This window comes from Hemicordylus capensis, chromosome 6 (assembly GCF_027244095.1).
Source record: "Hemicordylus capensis ecotype Gifberg chromosome 6, rHemCap1.1.pri, whole genome shotgun sequence".
NCBI lineage: Eukaryota > Metazoa > Chordata > Lepidosauria > Squamata > Cordylidae > Hemicordylus > Hemicordylus capensis.
Window position 1 is genome coordinate 121,723,969 of NC_069662.1, and position 26,675 is coordinate 121,750,643.

Genomic DNA, 26,675 nt, shown 5'->3' on the forward strand with positions numbered 1-26,675 from the left:
TCCGACCCTTGGAGCTACTGGGAGCAGCTGGAGCTCGTGTGGGTGGGTGGACCACCTGCCCACACGAGCAATGGCTGCTGCCAGTAGCTCCGAGGGTCAGAGTGCTGGGACGTGTCGCCCCATGCCCTGGGAAGGTGACAAGATCATCTGCAGGGAGGTAAGCTCTTCAGGGCTTCATCCCGCAAATCCTTTTGCTGTTCTCATTGCTTGTGAGAAACGGTTCATCATCTATTCCCGGTGGTGACCATTTCCCTCTTAAGGCCCTGGACCGACACAATGAGGTCATTCACACAATCAAAAACTGTGTTCTATCCTGGTTTGGAAGCTGTGTGTGCTCCAAATTTTGGTTGTGTGGAAGTTGTTTTGTTTGGGTTTGACTTTGGTCACAGACAGTCTCTCAGTTTAATTTATCAGATGGGCTGACATGATGAGGCAATTTACTCAAGGTAGCCCCACTGAAATGGGGTGTTGCCAAACTTCTCCTTTTAATTTCAATGCGACTACTTGGGTCCGAGATATCTTAGAGAGCGCCTTCTTTTACATGATCCCCTTTACATGTTAAGGTCATCTGAGGAGGTCTGTCTCCAGTTACCACTGGTTCGTTTGGTGGTGACTCAGAGGTGGGCCTTCTCTGTAGCTGCTCCCAGGCTGTGGAATGCACTCCCAAAAGAAATTTGCAATCTTAATTCCTTACTGACCTTCAAGAGAGCCCTTAAAACCCATCTGTTTGGCCTGGCCTTCAGGGTTTTTAATTAGTTTTAATTGTTTTAATGCTCTAACCTGATTTTCAGGGTTTTAATTGTTCTGATAGTTTAATTGTTTTTAAAGATGTTTTTAAATTGGTGTTCATATTTATATTTTTGTTTTAATTGTTATTGGTTTTTAATGGTTTCTGTTTTAAATTGTAAACCGCCCTGAGACATTTCAGAAGGGCAGTATAAAAATCGAATAAATAAATAAAAATAAAATAAATACTTTGAGTAATTGTCCTCACTCTGCCAGCCATGAGGCTTAATTACATTTAGCACTGGATGTCTTGTTACATTGAACTTCCAGGGTATATCTTGAGGGAACAAACCAAGTTAAATTAATATTCTGGAAAAATGCATGATGGTATTTTGAAGAAAAAAGTGGTATTCATTCGCTAAAACATCCCTAGGTGCTTGTACAGGGTGACCAATCTCCCATCATCCCTGGCATCTGGGGGTGATGGGTATTGTAGTCCAAGCTGGAGAACATCAGGTTGGCCACCCATCTAGTTGCTGCTGAGAAGCAGCAGTTCAGTACATTGGTATTGAACAACACAGATGTGCTTCACATGTAGACTCTTTGAAGGGCAGACAAATAAGCCCAGCATCCTAAAGGTGAGTCCTAGTTTGGTGTAATAGCAATAGTGCACTGTCAGCTTTCCCAACCCAGAAAACCCTTGCAGAGCTGACTGGGGTTAGAGTTGTCAGAGTAATTAATGCATGTGTGAATTTTCCCTGTGGAATTTCACCTCTGCTTCTTACGAGGTGAGGCCAAGCTTTGTTCCTGACTATCACTCTAGTCCAACAGGCTGGGCGATGAGGCTGCAGTTAGATAAAAGAGCACCAAAAATGTGTGACAAATGGCAATGACAAGGTTGCATCTGCAGCCTCTGAAGCAGTGAAATGAGACCCAAGCATGCCAGGCGGAGTCCACCGAGAGAAATGGCCTTCTCCATGCCTGCTGCACCTGCTAGCTGAAGTTAGGAAACACAGGCAGGCAAGAGAAGCAGTAGTCTGCCATAATGTTTATGAAGAGCTAATACAATGACCATGGCATGATTATAAGAGATTGTGGTGGTTGTGGGAAGTAGCTTTCCTGTGACTCATTCCCAAATCTAGCCTCATTTGCTAGAGAGAAAGAGATTACATCACCCGGGGTCTGAGTCCTCATCTCTCCCCATGCCTCACCTCTTTTCCTTCCAGTTCTCTCTGGCCTGATACAGAGGTCTGGTGTTGATTGCCCCTCGTCAGTGCCTAGTTAGCTTATGAACAACCTCTGCTCCTTAAGCAGTGGAGTCACACTTGCTCACAACTTGCTTTCCCTCTTGACTAGCCTCAGCTTTGGCTCTACGGCTGGAATGTTGTCCAGCCACTTTGGCCACCACTTTCCATAGCGTGCCAGCAGACTTTCTCCCAACTGGCATTCAGGGGGCATCACTGGGGGACCCAACACAAGTCTATCTTGCACTTTGTTTGTATTAAAACTAATGGTCAATAGTGTGACCAGTTTTGCGAACAGATTTCCCAGATGAGACATTAATGCAGCCAGAAAAGTTTATGACACTTTATCCATAGGTGACTGCTGAAATCAGGGGGAGGGTGCACTTACCCCTCCCACCACTTACCCCTCCCACCACTTACCCACTCCCGCCGGCATCCGTGTCTCAATGCAGCAACATCTGGTCATATCCGGAAGACGAGGGCAATGGGGTGGCAAGGAGGTACACTGCCACCCCGATGGGCATTGAGAAACACGGACACCAGTGGGGGTAAAGTGGTCGGAGGGGTAAGTGCACCCTCCACCAATCTTAAAGGGAGACCCCCTCCACCTTCAAGCCTCCCTGCCACGATTCCATGCACATCCCTAATGCAGAATGGCTTGAAGAGCTTCCAGTCAGCAGATGAGTCCCTCCTACTGACAGAACTTTGGGGAACAGAGAGGATTAAAATGATTGGGATTTGGCAGGTGATCTTCTGAGGGCGTTCTGGTAGAAATCTCTGAGGAGAAAAACCTTGAGGGAAATGCCAGCTGTTTCTGTGAGGGTCTGTTTCAATGTTACCAGTGGTCTGTTGTCCTTAAATGTAATCCCTAAAGAGATTCTATTTTAATGGTAAACTTGTACGTTTTCCTTCTGTTTAATCCTGTACTCCTTTAGAACCCAAATAAACCTACCAGCCTGTTTTTGTTTTGTGAAGAATTCCTCTCAGACGATCTCCCTCACAACACTTTCCACCCAGTCATGCCCACATAATTATTTAAATGGGTTGTCATTTTCCAGACCCAAGTTCCCTGGTGTGAAACAAGGAGGGATGGCAATAGTTCTAATCCTTTTACAAAACAAAAGTCCCTGTTTACTCCACAGATGGTGGCCCACATCACAGTGGGCTTAGGCAAGTCATTTCCTCTGTCTTTCTGCAATATGGAGATGATGATGATACCTACTCTGCTCACAAGTTGTTGTAAGGATTTCAGCAATATAATAGGGCAATTCTCATGACTGCAGAGAGTGGCGGGGGGGGAGGTTCCAAAAAGCTTACCTTCCCCACAGAGTATCAAGGGACTGGTGGTGGGAGTGTTCTCCACACTCCCACATGAGCAGCCCTGCTCCATTTTTGCATGGAGCAGGGAGAGGGATCTGTGGCCGGAGAGTATTGTTCCAGCCTCTGTGAATCTCACAATGCATTGCGTGACAAGCGCTGTGCATTGGGAGATTCACCCAAGAGATGGACGCTCTGGGCATCCATCTCTGTGTGCAGCCAGGCTGGAAGCAGCCCATGCTTGCACATGATCAAGTAGCTGGCGGTAAGAAAATGCTCACTCCCTTAACCTCAGCTAACAGCCAGAGTGAATAGCAGGGCTAGGTGGCGTTGCCTCTGCCAGGATCGGGCCAGATCTCAGTGGTTCTCACACACAGCCTAACCCAGGCTGGACATCCCTAGCCCAGGTTAGAATGCACGTGAGAACAGCCTCAATATATGTGAAGAACCTAACACTCAAAATCCCGTATAAATGCCTAGTATTATTATAGCAATAATAATTCAGCTATTGGAAGTAGACAGCTGAAAGCACTTTCCAATCCAGTCAGTGGCCAAGTCCAGGCCTGCTTAGTAGGTCTGTTTGAAGCTTCAGATGTATATTTGATTCAGATGATATTCAGTTTTAATATTCCACCAAATATCTAAATGAGAATCAAACATATAAAATATCTCCAAACAGAATAAGCCATGTCCAAATATATTCAGAGATGTCTCTGGAAGCTTTTTTTCCTACTATTTTTAAAACGGCAAACATTGAAACTCGTTGAAAATGACAAGGAGGGAAGGGAAACACTGATTGTGGGAAACTCTGAAGGGGTTGAAAGAGTCCTTTGAAATCTGAAATCTCAAGCTGGCCATTAACTTTACTATTCGAGTTTCCCCCATTAAAAAATGAAAACATTTAACATCCAAGGGTTGCTTTTGCAGAAGACAAAAACCCCTGCACCTATTTGCTTGAAATGTTACAGGCATGATGCCCTAGGAGAGGTCCCTGCTATTTTCATTCCACTCCACCTGAAAGCAAACACATGAAATGTTTTAAAGTTTTAAAAGTTGTCCTGCACAGAAATCCTGGCACCCATTTGCTTGAATTGTTAAGGCATAATATCTTCAGAAGGGACTATTTCATAATGCCCTCAGTCCCTGATAATGAGGCAATTCTCACAATCGGGCAAAATCGGGCTAAGGGAGCCTAGCCTGATTTCGCCCACACGTGAGAACCACCGGCCTCACAGCCAAGCCCAGACTCACCAAAGCGGGTAACCCGCTAAAGTTACCCTCCCCTAAGCCTAGGTTAGCAGAGTGAATGCTCCACTTACCTGGGCTTTCGGATCGTGTGTTGCTGTGGTGCGGCTCCATGCCACGGCAACTTATGAGTAGACCCCTGACTGGGAGGCTAAAAATCAGCCTCCCAGCTCGGGGGTCTCTCCAGCATGCCCTGTATGCTCATGCAGGGTATACTGGAACTTCCGGGGGCTGCATGGCCCCTGATCCCCGTAGCCCCCAGAAGTTCCTGCATGCCCTGCATGCCCAGGGCTCTGTGGGCGCTCGTCTGTGAGGAGAGCGGACTAAGCCCACTCTCCCTGCTCAACCCCATCTGGCGGTTCCCACTGATCGTGGGAACCGCCTCATTCTCATTCCACTGGTAAATAACAAAAACTAATTATAAGGCTTTTTCTCCTCCAAAACTGTAAAGTTTTAGGGAAAACCCTGAATCTGGTTACTTGAAATGTTGCTGGTTTCATGCCCACATAAGGGACCTCCTTCCTTCAGCAAATAAAAAGAGAAACTATAGACCTGTTTGAAAATCTCCATGATATTATATGAATGAATATTTGGACAAACCAAATATCATATCTAAATAGCAGAGGCCATCCAAAGCATGTAACTGAATAGTATTTGAATAGTGGAATCCAAACCGAATACTTGCCGATTTGCACAGGCCTACTGGGTAAATAATCAAGTTCTTCAGGCCATGCTTTAGACTGGATTAACCTTTGGTCCCTTCTAACTGATTCTATGATTCAGCTTTTCATCTTGTTCAGTCTGAGGGGCAGGTAAAAATTCTACCATCTTTCAAAGGAGCCTGGAGAGAACATGGCTTTCCTGACTGTTTAATGGCCAGTCATCCCACCTGAGACTGCTGGAATGCAGGTGGGGCCGCAGTTCTACCATCTTTCAAAGAAGTCAGAAGGGTATGTCCTCCCTTACTGATTTAACAGCTTGCTATAATTCTACCTGAAGCTGAAGAAGAATAGTAATATTAACATCACTTTATTATAACAAGAGTAAGAATTGCATATTTTGTTCTTGCAAGTCACCATGAGAACTTTTAAAGCTGAAAAATGACTAACACATTTATAAAATAAATCAAAATAAGATCCTGCTATTTTGATCATGTTCTTGGTTTTCCCCCTCCTCCTTCACTCATCCCGGGGAATGGGTCAGTCACACACTGTCACATTCCTGTCAGTGGTACTGCACCTGTGTAAACAATATTTGAATTGCATTGGAATCAATACAACTGACTTTCAAGTCGTATGTCTAGTATTGGAGTATCAGAGTCTTTGTGATGTTTGCTGGGGTCTTCTGAGGTAGGTATGAGTTGTACACTTTTCTGGTACGTTCCTTCCAAATTCCTTGTGTTAAACCCGTGGTCTAAAATTGCTCATTGTTTGTTACCAAAAATGAGTAGACCTGGAGGTCGTTCTCACGAATGGACAGGTGGGATGGCAGGCAGGTGGTGGGGAAGGCTACTTAAATTTATCTTCCCCGCAGACAATTTCTGAGTCCTTGCTGGGTGCACTGATCACACATCCAGACGGTCTCTGGCTGTCCCAGGGAGTGCTGAGGTTTGGGGGCTGGGATGTGTTGTCCTGGCCCCTGGAAACTCCCACAATGCACCATGTGAGTGTGCGGTGCATTGTGGGAATCCCCACAGCGATGGGCGGGTGCCCGTCAGTGTTACAGCACCAGCGAAAAGCAGCTGGTGCTGCACATGGTCAGGGAAATGTGGTCAAAGGAGCACTCACTCCCTTTACTCCATTTAAGAGGTGGGCTCACCACTGAGGCACTGCCACTGGTCAGCTCCCATGGGTTCCCACAGGCAGCTAAGCCTGGGATGAGCTGCCCTAACCCGGTCTTGGCTGCTTGTGAGAATAGCCTCCAGGTCTTTCTTTATGGTATTGTGTCATAGTTATGAAGAGACATTGAGGATCTAAAACATGGTTCAAATCTTCTATCAAGCTGTATACTACCATATACAATTCCTTAAACAGTGATGAATGGGAGAACTTGCTAAAATATCCAAAGTCAATTTTAAATAAAAATAGTTTAAATTCTTGCTTAGGAGATCCATCTCCTAAGCAATTAATGCATTTTTATTACATGTCAAGTTATACAAACAATATTTAAATTAAATAACCCCAAATGAAAGAACCTGTGTTTAAACAACGTTATATTTTTCATACAAGCTGATAAAAAGCCAGGAAATTCAAAGCTGGGGGTGACATTCCTTCCTTAATACATCCCCCTGGAATATGTGACTGAAGAATAAAGTGTCATTCATAAAACTGTGCATATACAATGACTCACATCAGACTACCAACATTGGCTCTGCATTTCATTTCTCTGTGATTTGTCCAACACTTCACTTTTAGAATTCAGCATTGGATGTTTACCAGTAAATTTTACTACAATGGGGTGGGGGTGGGGATATTGAATATTTCAAGAACCCTTCCTTCCTTCCTTCCTTCCTTCCTTCCTTCCTATGCAGGTTGCAAGTTAGCCATTAAGCTTGCAACTTGCACATTTTTGAAACCCTATCCAACAACTGGCATCTGCAACTCTTCAATAAATATTTAGAAACTACAAACTCACTGTAACCACATGGAAGGTTGTCTCCGCTTCCCTGGGATTCATAACTGGCTGGCTATAACAGACCCTGCTTGCACTAAAGATGTGTCCATTTCACCCTGGGGTGGTAGTTCCACATCACACAGACCTTAGTATGCCATCTTTAGCCCTCCCATGAAAGACCAGTCTGACAAGAAAGGTATGACAGTCACACTTTTTAAGGTTTCTGAGTTAGATAAAACAACAGCAAATATTTATATACTGCTTTTCAACAAAAGTTTCCAAAGCATAGAGAAATAATATATAAATAAGATGGCTCCCTGTCCCCAAAGGGTTCACAATCTAAACAGAACCATAAGACAGACACCAGCAACAGTCACTGGAGGTACTGTGCTGGGGGTGGATAGGGCCAGTTACTCTCCTTCTGCTAAATAAAGAGAATCACCACATTAAAAAGGTGCTGCAGGGGAGGCTTCCTTCTCCCCAGTGATTCTAGTCTTCTCCCCATCAGTTGAGGAAATAATTGCTTCACAACTGCCAGCCGTGATCCCTCAGTCAAGTCCTTTTACCTAGTGACCCATTTTCCAGCAGCACAGGCATAAGTGCATTGCCCATAGCCACCGTGCCCTGCAAGGTAGCTCCAGTCTAACCCCTCCCCTCTGATGCTCTGCTCATTGCTGCCCCCTGTGCCCCTGCAAGCAGGCTTCTGGACTTCTGAAACTCTGAACAAGCCCCACCCCAGGCATCTATGCATTGGCCTTCTCACTGGAACAGGAGGTATGAAAAGACTTCTTGGCTGAGGCAGACCTCGCCTCCACTGTTCCCTCTAAGGCATGTGCACGTGCGCGCCCTCATAGATTTTTGGATGTCTGCTCAGTTCATTTTAGATCCCGCTCAGGCTGAATCAGGAAGGCCCCATTCTGAATGCAGGTGTGCACACAGTGCCTTGATACTGCCACCCAGAACAAAACTCATTCAGCACAGAGATGAAAAAAAATTAGAGGAACCACTGCTTGCCTTACTATCAAGGTTTGCCTGATCTGGTGTGTGTGTGTGGGGGGGGTCTGTCTGTGTGTCTGTGTGTCTGTCTTTCTCCTAGTTGCTTCTCCTGACCACTTAGTGAGACTCCTGGTCCATTGTGACTCCTGCTACCTTCTTAATCTCTCTGACTCCTGATCTGGTTTGACCCTTGGTTTGGCTCTGACTTTGTCTACTGTCTTGACCCCCTGACTGGATGATTCATTCGCTTTACCTTCTGCATGCTCCTGGCCCCCAACTCCTGTCTCAGTCCCTGGCTCTAATTCCTGATGGGCAGGGGGGGTCGCTATTATTGAGCAGATGGGTTCAAAGAACATGGGCCTCCCAGCTCCTGAGGGCTCCCCAGCTCCACCCTTCCCTATTTTCTTCATTATTTCCTTCACTCCGAGGGGCCGCTGGGGAGAGGGGTCAACACGGGCCTCCTCTCCCTAGCTACATCCCCACTGGTGTGTTACCTGACTTGACTCCTGATGTGTACTTGGGTCTTGATTCTTCAGTCCTGGTTCACCTGCCCAACCAGCACCCTGTTAACTTCTGGATGCTCTCAGTCCTGGCTTCTGGACCAACATCCCCAAGTACTGCTGCCCATGGCCCATCTGACCTGACACTCTTACTCTTCTTCCCAGGTCCTGTATGTGACTCCCTGGGGCCTTCTCCCACTACTTCACCACTTTCTTCCCACACAGGTGCACACTAAGCTCTCCTCAGCCAAAATCCCTGACACTTGAGTCCTAGCACCCTCCATCTGAGAGCAGACAGACAGCAGTCTATTTCATGGCTCCTTCACAGGTAGTATCTGTGAGTGGTCAGCCCTCAGGGGATTTATCTGGCTCACAAGATGGTATGATAAACTGGAATAAAGTCATTTCTCCCTGGACAGAGTAACAAGACAGGAAATGTGTCCAACCTTTCTTGCCATACTGTTGACTCATTAAAGTCATTGCTCTTGAATTTACTTTAAAAAAAAACCTTTTCAATTCTTGATTTAGAGAAGTTTAGTTGGCAGCTCTCATATGGATTCCTGTAGGCCCACAAACTGCTTTAAAGTCTCCAATTTATGGATTTGTTTGTTTGTTTATTTGTTTATTGTTAAATTTATATACCGCCTTTCATTAAAATGATCACAAGGCGGTTCACATAGAAAAAGTTAAAACAAAACTATACAAATTACACAGTTAAAATATGCTAAAATATAAAAACAGCTCTAATTAAATAAAATTAAAAAACATACATTAAAACAACATGCAATATATAAAAAAGCAGCAATGGAGACAATCACATAAAAGCCTGAGTAAAAAGCAAAGTCTTCACATGTTTTCTAAAAGCCATGAAGGAGACTGAGTTGCGAGTAGCCACTGGGAGAGCATTCCAAAGTCTGTGGGAAGCAACAGAGAAGGCCCTGCCCAGCGTGCACAACAACCAAACACAGAAGTACACTGAATTTTTTTTAAAGTTGTTTATCCTTGAGACCATCACCAAAAGTAATCAGTAAAGGCAATCCCCCCCCCACTCTATGTTTAAGTATCCATATTCTATACTTCTATCAAACATAAGACCCCAAGGTGGATTGCAACATAATTAAAATTATAGACAAGTATATTCTCTAATCAGTTTTTTTCAGCTTTTCCTTCACATTAACACATCTGTTCCATAAAAATCCCATAAACCAATTTCATATTTTGTTTTATTTTATTGTATTTAAAAATCAGTAACATTTAGCAATATTATAGGGGATGTAATATGGGCAGTTATAAAGATGACAGTTTTCCAAGTTGTTTGTAGGTGACTATTAGGTTTCATTCTAGTATTGTCTGGAGTGTTTGTTTGCTTGGTGATAGCGGGGTGGTCTCCTTTTAACTGTAAACAGTAAAATGAATCATTCGATATGTGTATATTTTCTGACTTTGATTTATCTGATTTTAATTAGAGTTGCTTAGTCAATTTAATTGCTTACTAGACTTCTTTAGTCTGTTTTAGTTCATTTCATGGCATATATTGGGCAACATCTAGAGAGTTGTTTCTTCGCAGAACTATGTTCCACCAGGGCAGGGCAGGAGGGGCCATTTTCACCAATTTTCCTTCCCTCTGCTGCCTCCTATGATTCCCAAACCAAGTCCCTGAGGCTGAACCCTCAGGTACAGCTTTTCAGGGGGAACAGAGTGCTACAGAAGAAAAGGGGAATCTGCTCAGAGCAGAACATCCATGAGCAAAAGACTAGACTGGATGCAGACTTGCTTAAAAAAAAATTATTTTGTCTCTTCCATTCTGGTTCCTTTGGCTATCTTGACCAATTTGTTTGACTTCTGTATTTTTTTAATTCATGTTTCTTTGTTATACATGATATTTTAAAAGATTTTTTAAAAAAAAAAATAAATCAGTGAGCAGGGAGTATATTGTACTCACATGCCACTGGTTCTGATCTAAAGCATTTTCCAACACACACACAAATATGTCTGTTTATATCAAGATCACATGTCTTAGTTTCACACAGTAAACATATGTTGCTAAATAACTGTGATATTGGTCAATTCTGTTAGGCCAGTTTAAACTGATATACCTATAAAATAAGTAAAATTTGAAAAATTAAATTAATTTTTAATGAAATGAACTATGTTGCCCATTGGTCTGACTTCTGAAACAAAGCAATCCAGATTCTTATAATCCCCCTAAGGTCAACTTAACTGCCCATATGTTGACCAGACATTAGTGATACAAAATGAATGGCAATAGAGTTTCTGTTTTTCAGTGAAAGAATTGTACCTTCACAAGTGGAGCCAAGCTGAATACCATCTTAATACATAATTCTACTGGTCTGATAGAACAAGTCATTTTCATACCTTTACTAACAAAATGTTGCAAAAATGCAAAATAACTGTTTGATTAAGAAATATCTGGGACGGAGTGGAAAGAAGATCAAGATAACCACACAGAAGATCAAGAAGATCTTCTTCTTGAATAAGATCAAGATAACCACACAGGGGTTCAAATGTTACCTCTTTCATCTGTCTTGGATGATGCTGAGTTCTGGGAGCTGTCCAATGTACTTCACAGAACCTTTACAATCTGTACAGCAGGGGTGTCTTTGTTGGACAGCTGTTGTGGCTGTGGATGATGGGATTTGTAGTCCAAAACTTGCTAGAGAACCTCTGGTTGGCCATTCCTGCTATAAAGGAAATCACCTAGTTGTAACATTCTCCACACCCTCAGATTGCCTGCATGTGCAGGAAACCATTTTTTTTTTCATTTTCAAGGAACTGAAACTAATTAATTAATAGGATGACATTGTTGCATCATGCTTGCAATAAAAATTATAAAAATTGAATCAAAATAGGAAATAATTTGAAGTCAAAATTGTATTAAATTGCTTTAATTCACTCTTTTAAAATTGCTTTAATATTACATGAGTATTTATAAGCATCTTGTCTTATAAATCATTATCTCTTGGCTAAAAATCATCAGGGCACAGGGATGGTTTTCATTCGGAAAGTATGTCTAGGCTTATGAATGTACATCTGAAGAACTAAGTCTCTCTCTCGACACACACACACACACACACGGACAAGTTTTTCTTGCTTCAAATTTAGATGCCATTCGCAGAATCAAAAACTGAGCTGTTTGTGCTCCCAATTTTCAATTGTGTGGAAGCAAGGTAAGAGGAAAACCTATGCAGAAGTGATTGTGTGGAAGCAAGGTAGGAGGAAAAGCTACCCAGGTTTGCTTCCACATATTCACTTCTACCCAGGTTTTCCTCTTATCTTGCTTCAACACAACTGAAAATTGGAAGCACACACAGCTCCCAAACATGGGTAGAGCACAGTTTTTGATTGTGTGAATGACCTACTACTGCAAACCTCAACCCTTTTCTGCATTTGTCTAACAACAATTGAACAAAGTGCTCCATAAGCTATAGAGACCTCATCGATAGCATTCATCATCTCTATACAGGCTAAAAATCATTTGGTTGTGGCTGAGGAAGAAAAGAAAAGAGACACTTGGTTTCTGATAGCAAAATATTTTATCAAGAAAAAGAAAATAGTCCTGATCTCTTAGGCAAGGCTCTCTTATTGTGGTATCTGTCTTTGGTACAGGCTTTCTTCCTAACAGCTCAATGGTTACTTTTCATCCAACCTCTGTACCAGGGGCGTAGCTATAATTGAGCGAAAGGGTTCAAAGAACACGGGCCCCCAGCTCCTGAGGGCCCTCCAGCTCCACCCCTCTATATTTTCTTCATTATCTCCCTCACTCTGGGGGGCCGCCAGAGAGAGGGATGAACACGGGCCCCCACTCCCCTAGCTACGCCCCTGCTCTGTACCATCCTCTGCAAAGCCCCTGCTGATGTTATATCTCAGGTTATAAACACTAACTCCCCACCATGCTCTCAGGCTAAGATGCTGTTCACTTGGGAGGACCAAGCCAGCCTGAGCTAATAAATGAATGGCCCTGCAGAGGCCAACAAATTAACCATCACAAAGTGCAACTAGAAGCCCTCTCCAGTCCCAATTTGGTGACCGGTCTCACCAAGGAGGATCTCTACACTTTCCCATCCAGAGCTCCCTTCAACCAGAGATATTTTTCTACAGTGGGAAGACTGCCTAGTCTGGATGACAGAGATCCCAAGGAAAATAATGAGGAAGATGATCAAATGGATATTTTTCTTCTTTCCTAGGTAAACCAAAGAGAAAGTGAGTAATCACCTATGCACAATGGCAAGCAACCAACACAAGGGAGAGCGGGGAGATATTCAGCATCAATGAAGTCTTCTTTGACCCACTTTTGTCTACAAGACAAAATCTTCTTGGCCTTCGTAAAATCTTGGCCTTTGCTTTTGCTGAAGTTTTGCAAAATGTTAGCCCTGCTTTTCTGCAGGCTCCCAGAAGCCCCCCCACCCACTGCCGGCCAACTTGTGTTTGAGTCCCCAGGCTTGGGGAATTCACTCTTGCCATGCCCAGGAGTCTCACAGGATCATGAACCCTCAGCTTGTGGCACATGGGGATAGGTCACTTAGTTGACAGTGGGCCAGTCGCCCCTAGATTTTGCTACTAGCAAGCAAATTGTAAAGGGGATCAGATGCACACCCTCCCTATGTCCCGATACCCTAAGTAGACCCCCCAGAAGTTAACTAAGGCAGGTTAACCTCCTGTCAACGCCAATCTGCACTCAGAGTGACTGCCTCAGCCTCCCCTCCTTTTGTAAAGGATAGCAGCAAGCTAATAACTCAGCAGGAAGAAAGCAGATAAGGCTCATGGAAGCAACTCTCCCCGCTCACAAAAGAGGTTGATTCAGTGATAAGGACCTTGAGGTTCACCTATTAAAAGTAATAATCCATGATTGGATTATTGGACTTTCTGTCCATGCAGATTTCCCCTTCCCGTGACTATGCACTCTATTTTCACAAAAATCAGCCTTGGCTTGCCTCAGCCATTCATACATTGTTACACGCAGGAAGAGCGATCAGAAACAATGGAATCCTTGCAGGTTCCACCCAACACACCTATTCAGCAAGGAAGCAACAGGAATGTTGCCCCAGGACATGTTCTTGGGTATATCAAGCCTCAATTCCATGATCCAGTGTGCTCCTTTGCGACCCATGCACACCTTGGAGTTACCAGCAGCTTGGGCGATCTACTGTTCACACACCATCATATCAGGCTGTGTCCAGCTCTTCGTGCCAACTTCCAGATTGGTGCTCTGGCTGAACCTGATCTGCCCAGTCTTCCTCACCAACACAGGAAGCTGGTTCTACATAGAAGGCATGCCTGTGGATTCACCTCTATCATCTAACCCCTCTGGTCTTCTCACCCTTGTTTCTACCAAGCTATCCATGAGGAATGAGGTACCAACCAACCAACCAACAAATATTTATATACCACTTTTCAACAAAGGTTTCCAAAGCAGTTTACATAGAGAAATAATAAATAGGTAAGATGGCTTCCTGCCCCCAAAGGGCTCACAATCTAAAAAGAAACATAAGATAGACACCAGCAACAGTCACTGGAGGTACAGTGCTGGGCTTGAATAGAGCCAGTTACTCTCCCTCTGCTAAATAAAGAGAATCACCACGTTTAAAAGGTGCCTCTTTGCCAGAAGTTAGGGGAAAGGGGCCACCAAAGGTTGGAGAGACCCTGAATCAAAACAAGGCAAAGGAGGAAAATCAAAGAAAAAGAGGGAAAATGAAGGCAGATGGAATCAGGCAATTGCACCACTTATTAAAGAGGTTTTAATCAAAGTGCTAACTAGTTCTTGTTTCAAATAGGAGAGGATGTAATGCCATTTAAGAGAATGCCTTCTTCATCAAGAGCGCAGCCACTTAGTGAGATTGTCTGAGATTGCCAGCAGCTCATTTGATAGGGATTCAGGGCCAGGCCTTCTCAGAATCCACCCTGAAGCTATGGAACATGCTCCCTGCTGTAATAAGGGCTTCACCATCTCTGAAAACTTTTAAAGGATGTTTAAAACACACTTTTAAAATCAAGCTTTTAGTTAAATATTTAAAATGGTTTAAAAATAGTTTTAATTTATCTGTTTTACCTTCTTGTGTGCTGTTTTTACCATGTGAAAGCCTAGAGATATGAATGTTGGCAGTATAACACTCAATAAATAAATAAAATAAAATGGAACAAGACTGGGGATAGGAAGAGCAGGTTGGTTCCATTAATATATGCAACCCTTTCTCCTATGTGCGGGGAACGTATGTGGTCCATGATAAAAATGATAGTGATGTGTGCTTTTGAATTCCTTTACTTTTTCACAGCAGCAAGAGAAGGAAGTAGATAACTACATAGCTACTTCAAAGCAGTTTGAAAAATAGTTCCCGTTCTGTTTAGTAAAATGCATTTTACTACTACTACTATTACCACCACCAAAACCACCACCACCACCATTATTTATAGACCACTTTTCAACCAGTAATTAAGCTACTTTTTAAGAGCTGACACCGACTTGACAGCACTTAATCAATCAATCAAAGGTAAAGGTAAAGTTGTGCCGTCAAGTCGGTGTTGACTCCTGGCGCCCACAGAGGGTTTGCTTTTGGTAGAATACAGGAGGGGTTTATGATTGCTATTTTCCATACAGTATGAGATGATGCCTTTCAGCATCTTCCTATATCACTGCTGCCCAATATCGGTGTTTCCATAGTCTGGGGAAACATACCAGCGGGGATTCGAATCAGCAACCTCTTGCTGCCTGGGCAAGTTACTTCCCCGCTGCGCCATTCGGTGGTTCTTAGGAAGTAGTAATTGCAGTTAAATAAATGTTATGGTAGTTAAGTGTCCATCAGTGTTAAACGTGTGGCTTTAAGATAATTAGGCAGATAATACCTTGCCTTGTAATGTGAAAAGCTGTGTGGATGTCTTTCTGCCTTGGGTCCATGCAGGAGGATGCACACTGTACATCACCTTACTGCTCATGTGCTCAGCCCAAAGCAAAAAAGATAGGGGCTGACAGCCTGACTAACCAAGTGTGGGCATAAGGAGAAATGCAGGGATGCCCCAGGAGCCCTTGCACCCAGACCCCCCTGTGCATGGACTGCTGCACCAGAGCCATTAGAGTTCCGAGTACTTCCTGTGCTCCATAAGGACCCTGCAAGGTTGAGCTGCTGGTGTGTCCCACAGTTCCTGCTTACGCACATGCTTCATTAGTCAGGATGTCAGCCACTCATATCACCATCCACATGTACACACACTTTTTCCAAATAAAAATTAACCCCAGAAAATATATTATGTGAAGAGGTTCTGTCAGATACGTAATTTAAGAACATTATTGAGTGGACTTGATACCTCTCAGTTGTTATCTTAGTGTAAGTCTGGGACTATGCCAGTAAAGTCATCCTTGTATTTCTGATAATAGTTCTATATGAGATCAGAATCTGGTCCTAATATTCTTTTTTTTAAATTGATATTATAGCTTTAGTCAAATCCAGCAAGATAATTTTTTATTGTTTCTCCTCCCTATGCATTACAGTGTAGTATTCATTGGTGTCCCCTTTATAAATCTCCATCATCTGTCTTTTAGTACATCTGCTCTCAGGGTTATTTGGATGTCTTTTCCCACAGAGACCGACCTGCAACGTCAACCTCACGATAAAACTGGAGAATGTCACATACCAGAGCATTTGCTACAAAAGAGGGAAAAGTTCTAACAGCACAGAATAAATCCAACCATCAATCCTTTTCCACCCAATGATTAGATGGTATTTCTTTCTGACACTGTGGAAAGCATTAATATAGCAAGAGACGGGACATTGTCTTCTTTAAGGTTATTGTCTGTATTCTTTAAGGGTACTGGGAAGTACAGTCATGCTGGTTTCACAAAACAATTCCTGTGCTTGCTACATAAGTCTGCTTTCTACCAAATGAACTTTTCAGTGCCTCTAGCACTAAACAACATTAGAATGTTATCCATTTTTTAGTGAAGATCTTCACAATATAAGCAAGTCTCTGCCAGTTACTGGGCTGTTACAGATGAACAGCAGCTGCACAGCAGCCCTATACACAATAACGTTGAGGTTGCTGACACAAATACGTCCACCATGATGTCACTCAAGGATGTCCCAACACTATTGCAGCATGTATTTTATTCATGTGAGAGGGATGATCATCCAAATCGCCCCTGACTAAGACAGAATGGATGTGCCAGGGAAATGCATCAACACTGTGGAGTGCTTTCCTATTGCTACTGTGCCTGTATGCATGAGGGGCAACCTTCTTTGCTTCTGCAAGTGCTCTGTGCCTTCTGAAAATATATCCATGAGGGTTGCACAGCCCTCAAGGACATGTTTTTTGGAAGGCACAAAGCACTTTTAGAGGCAGATGAAATTGCCAAAAATAGTTTTCCCCACTAACACACAGGTACAGGCACTGAGGCAGTGGGGAAGATCTCCAGCTGCCTTCAGAGCAGCCTCCTGCTGCAGAGACACAGCTCCCACTGCATTCTCACCAGTATAATAAGGATATTACTCAGTGGGTACTGAATACAAGATGACTCTGAATTTAAGAGGAGCCCCTTAAAAAACAGAGGTTATGTGCAGGCTACACCTAAAATTACCCAAGAGGAAGAGGACTCTGAATTTGAAACGACCCCCTGATTTCTAACATCAAAGAACTTGAGGAAAAACTAGTATTGAATTCAGATAAATACATTACTTAGGCCTCAGAATGTTCTCCAAGTGGAGAAGAGAATATGCAGTCTAATATTGTTCCCTGGGACTGGCTAGCAATAGGAAGCCTCTAGACTGGTCATAGCTGGATCTACAATCTGGCTTCATTAACCAAAGTATAAAATCCCTTCTGTCTGTTGTACTTCAGGCTTTGGATAATGATTTCAGGAACCCTGGATTTGAGAATAGAAATCTCAGATCTGGATCTGACTTTGCCATCCATAGCCCAGCCCTGACAATATGTATGCTTGTGATCAGTACAATGGATAACATAATCAGTTTTACAGTTCTGTAAAAAGTTCTGTATTGTACTTCTTCAAAAACAGACTCTCTCTTCATGGAGTTAAACAGAAAATCAGGCTTTTTCTACCCCCATTTCTGCAATTTTTGCTCTAGAATGCACCAAAATTGCATGAATTGTTTGATCCCCCCCCCACCACCACCACAATTGCTTTGGTCTTATAATGAAATAATCTTATCTTTAAGAAACTGAAGATGAAAGACTTTGTGCAGGGAAAATGAGGGAGGATTTTTTTAAAAAAAAATTAAAATAAAATCTTTTTTGTATGGAATTAATTTTATTCTGCATTAGAGTTGGTATTGAATTTCCACAAAATCTTATCAGATCTCCTGAAACTTTGCCAAATGATCATTAACTTGATATTTTAGCTCCTCTTAAGATTATATCTCCTATATACACGGAACACAACTGTTAATCATGGGCGGATGTGGAACTAGCTATTAGCCAAGTAATATGTCCTTTGTCTCTTGCAATCCTATAGCAAGAAACTTATGGGGTACTTCCAACAGACATTTCAACATATAACACCTCATAACAGTACTAAGCTATTAAAAGAAAGTATGTTCTTTGTTTTTCTGGTTTATAGCATCACAACAAATACGACAGTTTTGCATGACTGCTCTGTTGTACACAATGGTACATTTGACACCCCATCAGCACAATGTGAGTATTCATTCAGCCCTCATCCATTTATCACTTTAATTTAACATGAAGGGAAAGCTGGTTTCCACAATCTGCTGCATAAATAACCCAAGTCAATACCTCAGTATTTGAAAGCCCCATAAATTTGAATCCACTGTGTTTGGCTGGATGGACTGGAAAATAGTAAGAGAACATCATGATATGGGATAAAACCATGGTCCGGAAAATGAGAAATGGCAGTAAGTTTGTCTATTCAAAACTCTCTTTATAGAACGTGTCAGGTTGCCACCTTCCCTGGTTGCCTGCATGGCCCTATGGAGTCCAGCAGAGAACATGGCATCCCGCCTTTGGGGCTTCTGTTTTCCCCCAAAGGGAGTGGGGGTCAAATGGTTCTAGGCTGGTCAGATCCGGTGGTCTAGGCTGGTCAGGTTGGGTCTGGTGCCTTGCCTGTTGAGCAGGTGAGGCAGGGAGAGTTGCAGGAAACAGCTCCAGTGAGGCAGCCATGTTGGGCATCACAGGAAGTGAAACCAGGGAGAGAGTGGGGCTTGGAGTAGGCTTTAAGCCCTGTCAGCTCTGTACTGGGGTATTTAAAGCCAAGGCAGCTGATGGTGAGGGCTGCTCTTGGGCATGGGAATCAGATGTTCTCCTGGAGAGAAAACTGGCTGGATGCAGCAAGCCAGGAGGAGAGCTGAGGTGATGAAATAACCCTGGCTCCTGACCTTGTCTGTTCCCAACCTGGAATTCTGGGTTTAAGAAAGGCCAGGAACATACCTCCCCACCCCGCCCAGAGCCTTACAGAATGTTAAAACGATACTAAGTTAGGCAAGAGTGTAATGAAACTGTCTTTCATAAACACCATTAACACATTAGTTGTCATTCACTGGAGGTATTATGTGTGGAAGGCAGCATGGTGCCAATGGCTGACATCCTGACAAATGGTGCACTTGTGGAAGGCCATTGCACTTACACAACAATGTGAGCAGGTGAGTTCCACTATGCTGGGAGCTCAAGTTCCAGATTAGAATTGCATTAGCACAATGCTGTTGTGCTAGATTAAAGATGTAGCACTAGGACATCGCACACAAAAAGGACTACCTGTCCAAGACTAGTCCTTGTGCTAGTAGAAGACGTTGACAAATTGCCCGATGTTCATTGCACAACATTGTTGCTCAAGACCCGGTGTGGGCAAATGGCCCTCTAGCTGCTTTTGGACTACAACTCCCATAATCCCAGCCACAGTGGCCAATAATCAGGGATTATGGACACTGTAGTTCAGCAACAGCTGGAAGGCCAAGTTTGCCTAGCCCTGCTCAAGACTGTTGCTCATCATTGTTGTACAACACTCATTGCACAGCCTTGTAGCACAACCTTGTATATGTCCTGGCAAAAACCTTCCATTAGCGATTGTGTAACATCATGGAGCATCACAACTTTGTGAGGCTCTGCAATCTTGCACAAGTGCAACTATGTTCATTGTGCAAGTACACCATTAGGATGTCCGCCAATGTCTCCCTAAAATGCAAACATTATAGGAAATGTGGGGCATTGAGAAGTATCCACTGTTAGGCACTGTTAGAATCTCAAGCCATCACCCAGTATACAAATAGGCATAATATATGGCAATCCTTGAAGAGGTATCTTACTATAAATACTAACAGGAACTAATTGAGATTAGTTGAAATACTAATTGGGTATCATGAAATACCCAAATACTATGTGGAGGTGTACTTGGAAAACTAAACAGCAGTGCCTGTATAATTCTCTACTATGCAGTGTAGCATCACTATTACATAAGTTTTAACATTAAGTGGAGAATTTGACTTTTCCCAGATACTCTGAAAATAATGAAAGGATATGCAGAGTAAACTGTGTCACTGCTTGGAATAGATTCTAGTATTTCAGAAAGGCAGTTAAAATGAGAGAAAGAGAGCAAGAAACTCCCAGTGGGCCTTAATATTAAGGATTTAACACTGATTCAAAGAAAAACTCACCATTAATAGCCATATTATTATAAGACATCACATTTAACTCACTTATCATAAGAGCAAATGAATACCATCTTAGCTCATAAGCTTCAGCTCAGTATTCATAAGCCCTGATTCTCTGTACATAGTGGCAATCTGAATATGTGTACAGTGTCTTATGTCATCATTAAAAAAAAAAAACTTTTTACCTGTAGCCCCTTCAGGGGGCTTTCTAAAGGCCATGGGGGCATGGGGGGTCTGCAAAGGTTTCACTTCCCCCTGCTAGCCTCTAGGGCCTCACAGGGACAATTTGAGCACTGCGGTGGCCATTTTTAAAAATAATCTTTTTTTTAAAAAAAATGGCCTCTGAAAACAAAATGGCCACCATGCATGCTCAAATTGCCTCTGCAAGGTCTAGCATGGCCCAGGGCCTCACAGAGGCCATTTGAGCATGCGCGGTGGCCATTTTGTTTTCGGCAGCCTTTTTTTTTTTAAAAAAAATTAATTTTACAGAATGGCGCCCCCCCTTCAAGTGGCGCCCGGGGCATGTGCCCTGCCTGCCCCACCCTAGATATGCCCCTGCCCCCAACCGAGCAGTATCCTGCCCAAATCAGAGCTGCAACCTCCTCATTAGTTGTTAATAGCAACATTGGAAGAATCCCTGCTTCCTTGCCCCCGTATAGTTTGCTCACCTTAATAATTTTGGGGCCTGTTAGTTGACAGCAAATTTAGAAGAAAAAAGCAGAGTGAAGCCCGCAAAATTAGCAGCAGTATCTGTGCCCCAGAGAAGACCAGGAAAATGATGTCCTGACTCCTAATAGCATACACCAATGAGGTGCATTTTCAGTCTCCACTGTTGCTAGGCTAACTTTAAAGTATGTTTTCTTGAAAACTATAAAAGTTATAACAAAGATTCTTGTTTCTCTACCTATTGGTTAGGTGACTGAATACAATTAAGGGACTGATAAAGAAATCTGAATACAGTTATGATAAAGAAATCTGGGAGTTAGGAAAATGCCACATTAGGGCAGATCAAGTGTCCTACCCTAGTTTTGGAACTGTGTGTACTCCCATTTTGTGATTGTGTACAAGGGAAACAGCAAGGTCAGAGGGAGAGGAAGTGATTGGGAGGAAGGAGCTGAGTTGGATGGCAATTTCTCCTGTCTCAGTAGATTTCGGGGTATGGGAGCTGAGTAAGACCATGCCATCGGACGCATTTCCTCTCTCCTAGGTAATTACTTTCTCCTCCTCCAACTTTGCTCTTTCCCTCACACACAATCACAAAGCGGGAATGCGCACAGGTCCCGAACTAGGATAGGACACTTGATGAAGATGAAATAAAATTTGAGATTCAGATCTTCAGTTTGCATGGGAAATAATTCCCGTTTGGGGATTTTGAATTTGAATGCGGAGTGAATTTGCCATTGGAAAATTGTTTTCAGCTTTTTATTGGTGTATATTTCTATCGTACATGTGACTGCAGATGTTCAGACATTGGTGACAAAGAATGAGACTTGACAAAAGTTGATTTTCAATTTTAAAAAACTAATTTCAAGTGTTTGAAGTCTGAAACCAGTTAGATTACAGAAAGATACCTCATTTCCCCCTTTCTCATTCATCTTCAGGGCACTAATTTCTTGTTCTCCCTTCAAATTTATTCTGATTTTAAAGACTCCATGTCTGACTTGGAATTTCTAAAGTGTATAAAATGGTTGCATTGCCATCCTTCCATAGATACAATTAACATTTCTGAACTATTTTCAAATGTTACAAGGGATGCTTCTCTGGAGTTGTTTTTATATTTGCCATTCCTGAAAGGGTTATTCCAAGAGATCCTATAAGTTGCACTGTTTCACACTGGCCTATATTGCATTTCAGCATAGATTCCTACCTTCTAATTAAAAAAAACCCCTGCTATCACTATGGTCCATGTTAACCCATATGCAGCATGTAACAGCAAAATATAACATTAGATCAGAAATCAGAAAACTTCACAACCTGTTTATTACAGACAATCACCATGAGCATGCCATCATAATAACATGCCTTTGGAGTGGTTGATAATGTGGGATTGTGTTCATCAGAGCAAAAGAGAGGATGTCTGAATAGCTAGACAAAGTGCAAACCTTAACTTCAGAGATCTGGATTTAATTCCTGGTCATCTGACTGATGGGATTGTAGACTCATTGATCCTCAGCTTTCATCCACAAAATGGGAAGAATAATGACCTGTCTCATTGGACTGTTTATGAGGATGTATAAAATAAAGACTGCTGCACTCTGTGATTTATACCATTGAATTCAATTCAAAACACGATTGTGTGACACAAAAAACTGAAAGTCCGAAATGTTTGGATTCTGACTCAATAACTGTTCTTTTTTAACTCAGCAGTGTTTACTTCTGAACAAACCAGAATAGAATTGTGTTGTAAGAGTTATAGCTTGAATTGGCACAGAATTTCATCCAAATATGGTACCTAGTTTGTATTTTAAAAGTTTATCATCATCATCCAAGTGAGCAGCATCTTCATGTATGACAGAGATACAGTGTTATGATAGAGCTAGTATCACATGGCTGCAGTGAATGTTATAATACCTCAAGTATGTCCTTTTATTATTTGGATATGCTTCTGCCCAGAACACAAATGAAAATATTAATGTTAAGAGTGCAGAGAACAACAAACTGAAGTGCCAGAAACATCAATCTAAATCCTAAATAATTCCGCAGGGGTTTCAAGAGTCATCTTAGGCTTTCTCCCCAAGAAAAAGGGGTATTCTATAGTTGTTTATACCAAAGCATTATGCAGGAAAGAGAGGTAAATTGTTAAAGCTTACTTAGCTGATAGTCTTGAGATGCTCTTCCTGAACCACTTTTCTTTAATTAAAATGGGGTTCTCTGGGAAATTGTGTCCTCTTGTGGCCATTAATAATACAACATACTATCTCCTTTCATGTCACCTGAACTCCTATATGAATAATAAATAGACTGTCTGACAAACAGTATCATAAGTGTCCAGAAGGGTGGGGTTTTCCCCCCCATTATTAGTAAAATAAAAATATCTGCTAAATTTTTATTCTTGATTTATTATATAATAGTTTCTCTTCTACTTGCTAATCAGTATCACAATGGAGAAAACGCACATAAACCACACACACACCTCTTTCCATGTACCTCTGTGTTGGGCTCTTCAGATGACCATTTGCCATTAAATGTATAAGTTTCAATTTATCGCTAACAAGTTTTAATTCAGTATAAATATATACACAATGTATACATTCAGTGTATATGTATATGCCTCTGCTAACGGGAAAAATGGCACCTTTTAAAGTAATGGCTCTCTTATATTTAACAGGGGCATACCAACTGTCCCTACTTTGAATTAGAATCAGAAAACTTCACAAATGGACAGCAGTATACAGTTTGTACTGTGCTAGTCACCCAGACTAATTCAAGATACAATTTCTATCAGTAATCTCCACATCTCCCAGCTATATGAGGAAGAGTGAATACCAAAGGGAGAATTTACCTACATCTATAATCACTTGAATTTATTTGTTCATATTTACATTCTTCTGAAGTTTTTCTCTCGTTTTCCTAGTAGCTGGAGCAAAATTGCCATGCACATTGTAACATGAGCACATGAATCTCTCCACAAAAACACAAAGTTGGTCAATAGTGGAGAATTTGTCCCATAACTTCAAAAAATAACCAAAAAAAAATTCCCCTTGGATCTGCATCTGCAGGATGATAAAGAACACAGGCGGACTTCCTGACTAAATCTACTCAGGGTAGTCCAATTGAAATTAAAAGGACAAGTTAGGCATGTCTCTCTTGTCCTTTTAATTTTAATGGGACTTCCTTGGGTAAGTTTAGTCAGTATGCCAGCCATAATGAATAATATATTCTATTTCCCATGTACCACAAAAACAAATATGTTGGTCTGTTGGAATTTGTTGATGATGGCCCTCCAAAATGGTAGAGTACATGGAGTGTTGCTCCTATTCAGTGGGGTATATCATCCCTCCAGCTGCTGGTGTCTTCCTTGTGTTTCTTTTTAGATTGTGACTCCTTTTGGTATAGGGAACATGGCCTTTGGAAATTCATAGGGGTGTGCACAAATGGTTCGTCCCAAACCGGTTCTCCTCAAACCGTGGCCGGGTCAGAGGTTTGATCATGGACCAAACTGGAGGTGGTTCAATATGTGGTCAAACCAAACTGGGCCCGGTTTGGATGTACCATTTTGGGACAAACAGGGGTGGCAAGAGGGGGAAACTGCTAACCCCCACCTGGCACAGCTGCCAGCACTGCTGCTCTCCCTCCCAGCATGGTTTACTGAGCTGGGGTGGGGTGCGGGGACGCCGGGAGGCTGAGCAGCTCTTACTGACTTTAGCCTAAGATTCAAAGGCTGAAGTTGCCTTGGCAAAGTCGGCAACTCCCGCCACAAGTTGGTGGGTTCACACATCATACCTGATAGGAGCATGTGTTCCCCAGGTACATCCAGTTCCCAGTTCCCAGCTCACTGACTCTAAGTGTCATTCCTTCTTATTCCTCTTGCTATGTAGATTTCTTTGTGAGCTTCAAAATTTTATGTTGAAAATATAAATATTATAAATTATCAGCAGCAGCAGCCAGTATCATGTACTGGTTAGAGCGTTGGACTAGGACCTAGGAAACCTGGGTTCAGTTTCCCACGCAACCAATCCCTCAGCCTATCCTACCTCACAGGGAAGCTGTAAGAATAAAAGGGGAGGAGAACTCTGAACTCCCTGGAGGAAGGGTTGGCTATAAATGCAATAGCTAAAATAATAGTGATAATGGCTGACATCTGTATCCTAAGGAAGAGGGGTGATTTTCTCCAATCTCCTCTCTGAAGCCCGCTGTGGGTCATGGAAACTTTTGGAAATGGGCTATCTCTTTCCAGATGTGCATCCTTTTTGTGGGTAGTTTTGACTCTTTCACTGAGGTGAGCAGGGAAGTCTGTGTGACAGTAGAATTGTGAAGTAGGCAGTAATGTGCATTGCACATTAAACTCGTAGTGCTGCTACCTAAGTTTTGTTTACCTAGCAAGGGTCATGAAAAGAACCAGAAAAATGAATGCCAATGAACAGGAGTTTTCCCAGACAGCAGTCTTTACTGCAGGTTTTCTGCAAGGCTTTACTGCGAGTTCAAAGTTGCCCAAAAGAACGACGCAAATTTTTTTTTACCCCAGATATAAATCCTGCTATACTCTAACGCGTGATGAAAACCCCAAATTGTGTGTGACGTGCTCCCTGATAGCTCACAGGGTCTTTGAGGTACATTTGGCTGATCTGCGAATGCACATCTCCATTCTGGAAGAGGTGCAAACTAAAAGCCGGGTGTGAAAAACTTCCAGGAGATTTTTATATTGAGTGTTTAGATAAAGATTTTCTATGCAGTAGAACCCTTACAGGAACATCTGCATTGTCTGTATTCATAGTTGCTGCCCTCATAAGCATTGTCAGTACAATCCCAGCTTCTGATTTTCCAAGTGGCTCCCTGATCCATCATGAAATTCCCATCAGGATTTTCCATAATGGCTCCCTGATCCTTCTGCATTAATATGATTGCACTATAGATCAAATAATTAATGCCAGAAAGCAGATGTCATTAGGGATGCTTATTGGTAGAATATCTGTCTAATTTTTTTTAAAAAGTAAAAGACATCCACTAACCTAACAACCTTAGAGCCTTAGAACAGGCTCCAAGAACATAAAAATCAGGCAATAAAATGATGACTGTTTCATCCATAGAGCGCAGGGTTTCTTAACCTTAGGCCCCCAGATGTTGTTGGACTACAACTCCCATCATCCTCAGCCACAAAGGCCATGTCTGGGGATGATGGGGGTTGTAGTCCAACAACATCTGGAGGCCCAAGGTTAAGAAACCCTGAGCTAGTGAATTTCCTTCTGCTACACATACTCCTTTCAGAGTCTGTCCCCAATCCTAGGCACACTTAACAAAAAATGTCCCAATGGGCTCAGTGGTACTTCTAAGTAAACTTGCTTAGGATGGCACCATTGGGCTGCACTCCTATGTGTTTACCAAGGAGTATGCTTCATGGAACACAATAGGACTTTCTTTCGGGTAAACATGCATAGGATTATGCTGTGCACATGCACTTGGGATAAGCCCCATTTATCTTAATTAAACTGAATCCTAAATTGTGGTATTTTTGGTTAATCCATTCCTTGATCCAGGCCAGCTTTTGAATGGGGCTTTAGTTACTTGTATTCCAGTCCTGGAGTAGAGGCCGGGGCAGCAGCAAGAACATGGAAAAGCTTCTGCACTTGCCTCTCTGTAATGGTAAAGGTAAAGTGTGCCGTGGAGTCAGTGTCAACTCCTGGCAACCACAGAGCCCTGTGGTTGTCTTTGGTAGAATGCAGGAAGGGTTTAACATTGCCTCCTCCCAC

At 42.5% G+C, this 26,675-nt stretch overlaps 1 protein-coding gene across 2 annotated transcripts in view; it reads right to left on the reverse strand.

Moving 5' to 3' along the window:
* LOC128328813 (uncharacterized) overlaps nucleotides 1-26,675 on the reverse strand; it is a 162,739-nt gene that overhangs the window by 71,725 nt on the left and 64,339 nt on the right. Inside the window, exon 3 of one of the 2 annotated variants that reach the window (XM_053258901.1) lies at nucleotides 11,174-11,340. The gene's annotated coding sequence lies outside the window, so the exon portion shown is untranslated. Of the gene's footprint in view, nucleotides 1-11,173; nucleotides 11,344-26,675 lie in introns of both variants that reach the window. The other variant, XM_053258900.1, reaches the window with a different exon arrangement.